A 6000-nucleotide genomic window follows, 5' to 3' on the forward strand; every position below is an offset into this window, starting at 1 on the left:
CATCTGACCTGGTGAGGTATAATGATGAATTGCATGCTGTGCTCCTTTTCAAAGTGTTTGGAGATCTGTCAGAGAACTTGTTCTTCGCATCTAAGAATGTATAAGTGATATTGATTGAGAAAGATATAATTCAGCAACAAACTAAACATTTTTTGGTCATTACATATCTTAAAGTTCTAAAGTACCAATTAAGACTAAAATGATTGTGAGAAAGAGGAGTTTGAAAACTGTTGCAATATGTACATAAGAAAATCATATACTGCATACACTTGATTTGATATACTGCATACTCCTTTTCCCTTCTTTTTTTCTTTTTTTTTCTGCCAGTTATTCCCTACATTTTCAAAACTGAGAATGAAGTATAATAGGAGTTGTCATGCCAAAAGCCTTGCAAATGAAATTTTTAATTTAGTGCCTTTGAATCAAATGATTGTTATCTCTTGAGAGACTGGTAATAGGCTATATATACTCCTTAACCACAAGACCACTTTTTTGAGTTGGATTGGGTCTCCTAGGTGACCAAACAGGCCTTGCTGAGCTACTGCAGATCCGGGCTCTGAGTGGCCACTTCTCCACATTGCCGATGAGCAGTTACAGCGTAGGGCTATTTCATGATCGTTTTCTCAGCCTCAACAAAAGCAGAGTAGTGAAGAACGCTAGATAACCCTCTCATAAGCTACACTTACCCATTGCTCATTTATTCAACAATTCAAACTACCTAATTTGTATCTACTACAAAGTATGCACGTGCTAACTACCTAAATGATGTCTGGGCAGACTTTATGCTACCGCTGTTACAGGTCCCGTGCCACCAGCAGCACCCAAGCTAGCTGCTTTAAAGCTGAAGGGGCTCTGTCTGCATGAGCTACAGCCACTGTGAACAATCTTACACTCTCACCAGTGCCCATGATCTAGTGTGTCCTGCAGTCCTCAAGGGTGCTTGTCCATAGGGGCAGCAGGCACACAGAGACAAGGGAAGCATTTTGATTGTCCTTCTGGAAGGTGATGGTGACTTATCAAGATCAGGTCATGTTGCAGCAAAAGAAGGTGGCAGGGCTGTGTACATTTTCTTCTTCTTCTTCAGAACAAATAGATAACTATAAAACTATCATAATTATACTGGCTTCAAGAAAGCTATGGGAGTCTGTACTAGTATCTGTAGCTGATAGCTTTCATAAGTGTTAAACACATGCACAAAAAAATGCATTTGTGTTTTAGAAGCAAATTCTATATTGAAAAAGGTGGTATATATTTTACGAAACAGAGTCATTTCTGTTAGCTGTGTACCTCACAGTCCCTTTCACTGCAGATTGCTGGCAGTGCAATAGAGTTGCTTAGAGTATTTATGTCTGTACTGCACCATGTGTGGACACCTGCTCTGCTCTCACATACCCCCAAACAACACGTAGGATGAAGGAAAAGGACTATTCCAGTTCAACATTTTCTAAATGTATCTACCTTCAAATCTCTTTGGCATCCACAAACAGGTTCATTTACAAATGCCTGGCAATTACACTCATACCTATTTTTAGAGTTGCCAAATGCACTTCAAAAAGCAGCAAGAAATGCAAAAAAGGAGGACTACCATGTGTCATTTTCTTGAAATACAACACTTGAGTTGCCATGTCTTACTACTTTACTGCTTGTAAGATAGATGGTGTCATCCTTGAGATTTTTCCAGGCACTGATTCTTGTGATATTTAGTCTCTCAAACTGTATTTATTTCAGTTTCTTGGGAATAGGAAATCAGGAAATGGTGGAACAAAAAACCCACACTGCTGGACAGAAGATGGAATGTTTGAGAAATATCAGCTTGCCTGTGACAAGTGTATTACCTGGTAAGCAATACCCTGTGCTGTAATGTTTTACTCAACATGAAGCTACAAAAAACTGCTGAAGGCATATGACACTGCACTACAGTTTAACAAGATTATTGCATTTTGACTATTTCTCCTATAGGGATGAAGACTCCCTGTATTTAATATACAATGTGTTGTGCTCTCTGAGGACTTCATGATAATTATAAACATGGTTTTACAGAAAACCCTAGATGTGCTTGTAGGCCAATCATTAATATTGGGTTTGTATGTACCATATTTTCAAAATTACATTGCAGTATATTCTGCACAAGTGAAGGAACACTTAGAATTACCTGTTGCAAACTCAGTCTTTTCTGGCCCCGTCAAAATGTATGTTGTGATAGTCCACAAAATCTATCCCTCTAAGTGAGCATAGGATGAGGAACAGCTGTTCTGTATCTGTGGAAAGTCATGGGGTTTTGATCATGTGAGAGAAGAGAACTAACTAGAAAATGAAAGTGGGTCTGTAATGCAAAGGAGATACTTGGAAGAGATCCTTAATTTTCATGCTATCCAGGATGGTAACAGATCTTGGCCATAATTTCCAGCTATTCTAGCATATATCACAATGAATAGAGATCAGCCGTTATTATTCAGAGTCTGCTTCAATGTCCTCAGTATCCTGTAAAATTCTGAGCCTTACCTAATTGGCCTAGAAGGGGAAACAAACCAATAAATCTAGATTATTATGATTGCTGCCTGATAGCATCCCAGGCTAAGCTGTATGGAAGAGAGATATATTCATCCCTAACATTGTTGGCAGCCAGTTTGGTTCTGTATGATCAGTAAAATATTGCATGAAACATTTAATTTTAAAAGAGGCAGGTTGAGGACAATGAATACCTTAAACAATATAGTTTATAATACATATGCAAATATAGAATGTATTTTAAAATATGTACTCAAAGCTTAGAATTGAAATTCAGTGTTCCATCTTAACCGTGCATGACTGTGAGAATTTTTTTTTTCCTTCAAGGTTGCCCTAATTATCATGTACTTTTTCTTTTTCCGTACATCTATTATAGAAATTACAAAAAGGGAAAAGCTACTACTCACCCTGTCAGGATTGCCAGAATTTATGGGTTAATGCTACTCTTGTACTAGTTTTGTAAAACACTGGGAATATTTTCAGACACAGTAAAAAAAATGCACAGACATGAGGTAAAATACATTAATAACCTGAAAAAATAATCATATCAATTGGGTTTTATTTTGCCTATATATGTAAAATATAACAATTCAGTGGCAGTTTAGGCATTGAAATTTATTTTTTTGCAAGCTGAAAAAAATCAAGAGATAAATTTCAGTTTGAATTCCCCCCTCAAAGTCCCTCATTTGTAATACAAGTAGGTTCTCTGAGCGAGAATCATTGCGGAGAGTGACTGTTAGAAAAAAATCAGTCATCAAAATAGGGTCATGAAACATAAACCTCCAGAGAAGGCATCAGTATGCTTCATTCTTGCAACACCCTCCCAGGAAACCGTGCTGCTTAGAGTATTTATGTCTGAAAATATATCTGTTTGCAGGCTTCAGATCAGTGAGGAGGAACTATAGCGCCTTCTTTTTTTTTCTTTTTTTTCCCCTGCCTTATCTGGCTGCCACTGTGCTCGAACTGTCAAGGAACAAATGCTCTGACTTCATCTTGCTTGCTCATTCCTCTGGATTCTGACAACGCCTCTCAAGTTTGTAGTCGTGTCAACCCCATTGAAATGATTGCTGCTAAAATGGATGCACAGAGGAATTAAAGGTGGAGATACGTGTTAAAATTGCCTTTCTTATTCAGCAGAGATGCCAGGGCCCTGCAAGAAATTTCAAAGGAATAAGCACATCTGGAGTGGCTGGGTATTTTTTTCTTTTCCTGCTACAGATAATATAAAGCAAGCTCTCTTCACTCTGGTTTTCTTATCTGAGCGAGAGGGTGCAAAAAAAAACTGAACGTGAAAACTGACAGAATCTAACCGTTAAAACAGATCCAATGAGAAATCTGATTGCCTTGCAGAGAAGCGGTGGAAATGCATAAAACAGGATCACTCCATTTCTAGTTCATCATCCTATCCAAACATCTTCAACATTTCTGTATTATTTTCTAGGTGTTTCTACCACTTATGTTAATAAAGGTGACCATGTCACAGTCAGCAAGCAAAAAACAATGTCTCCAGGGGGAATGATTTCTTATGAATGGAAAATGTTTAATACATACGCATCCACCCATCCCAGGAGTCCAACAGCTTTCCTCAGGAAGAGCTTGTAATTGGCTTCATTCAGGAAAACCTTTGGGATCTCTATTAAATTAGTTTTAGTAGGTAGACTCTGTCAATCCAACAATTTCCCTAAAGTAAAATTTTTAACCCCTCAGTTGCTTCCAAAGGCATTCAGTTATTTAAAAAATAAATAAAATCAGTTCCAGCTGACTTGATCTACACTGGGGGGTGATTCTTTTCAGAAGGCTTCTTTGCAGATTTCAGAAACCAATTACACAAGTTCATGTTTGAAAATATTTCTATAAAATTTTGAATCCTATCCCTCACTATTTATAGTTCATCTGTTGTCACATCGCTCTTTATCTTCTCCTGACTGAAAGTTACACTTCATCTCCTGCCTGTCCAGCAACATAAATGCTATTATGAAAGGGTATGGCATGGAGCTCGCACTGAGATTTTGATGGGTTGCTGCTTTTGGAACACAATTTATCTAAGATGTGTTTTAAGCTCAGAATTTTGTTTTTCCAACAAGCCAATAGTAGTCTGCCATGGTTTTGAGTTAGGGAATTGTGCAAGCTTGTCTCTGTTTCCAGATCAGCCTGTATCTGAGCTGAAAACTTCTGTTGTGCACCATCTATAACTTAAACTTTCCCTGACATAACTCAGCCCAAACCCTGATGCTCTTTGGAGAAGAGCCTGTTGTGTGCCTTGCTGACTGGACAGCATGACCAAGAGCATGCTGTAGCCCAGTCTGCACACAAATATCCTGACTTCATCCTTTTAGCAGAGCACAGCTGCTCTAAACTAAGGCTGGACTACAACTATCAGCAAGGAAAGAGTGAGCAGGGCTAACACAGCTCAGTAGGATTATGACTGCTCTCAGATCCTGGCTTCTGTGAAGACTACATAGCTATTCTTATTGGAACCAGGGTTTTCTCTTAACACAGGAAAAGGACAAGAAGCAGCTGGTACTGTGGTTTTACTCAGTGACAACATTGCATTTGAGACTCTAAACCTTTGTCCACTACCAAGCTTGAAGTCCTTCACTGGCTAGCGACTGAAACAAAACTGATCTCTCTTGTACCCAGACACAGCTGTCAACTTTAGCTAAATTAATTAATGTTTCAAAATAGTTGAATTGTGGATCAGAATAAAAGACTGAGGAACCAATGGGAACCTTGTGGTTGGTGGATACTACAGGCCACCGGATCAAGGAGAGACAATCGATGAAGCCTTCTTCCTCCAGCTACAGAAGGCTTCATGCTCGCAAGCTCTCATCCTACTCGGGGACTCCAACCACCCAGACATATGCTGGAATAGTAGCATGGCAAGCTGTAGGCAATCCAGGAGACTTCTGGAGTGCACTGAAGACAATTTCTTAATCCAGCTAACAGAGACCCCCACCTGAGGGGGTGCAATACTGGACCTGATGGTCACTAATACAAGTGAACTCACCGGTGACATTAGGATTGGAGGCAGCCTGGGCTGTAGTGATCACGCACTGGTGGAGTTCAAGGTCCTGAGGGATATGGGACAGGTGAGCAGTATAGTCAGGACTCTAAATTTCAGGAAAGCAGACTTCCAGCTCTTCAAGGAGTTACTCAGTAGGACCCTCTGGGACATGGTCCTCAGGGACAAGGGAGTAGAACAGAGCTGGCAAATATGTAAGAATGCTTTCCATGAGGCACAAGAGTGCTCAGTCCCCATATTTAGGAGATCAGGCAGAGAAGGGAGGAGTCCAGCATGACTGAGTCAAGACCTGCTGGTCAAACTCAAGAACAAGGGGGAATGGCACAGGCAGTGCAAGCAGGGACAGGTAACCTGGGAAGCGTATAGAGACACTGCCCAGTTGTGTAGGGATGAAGTCAGGAAGGCCAAGGCGCAGCTGGAGCTGAACTTGGCAAGGGAAGTGAAAAATTAGCTCATGCACTTTCAAGTGA

The sequence above is a fragment of the Cuculus canorus genome, chromosome 2, assembly GCF_017976375.1.
Source record: "Cuculus canorus isolate bCucCan1 chromosome 2, bCucCan1.pri, whole genome shotgun sequence".
NCBI lineage: Eukaryota > Metazoa > Chordata > Aves > Cuculiformes > Cuculidae > Cuculus > Cuculus canorus.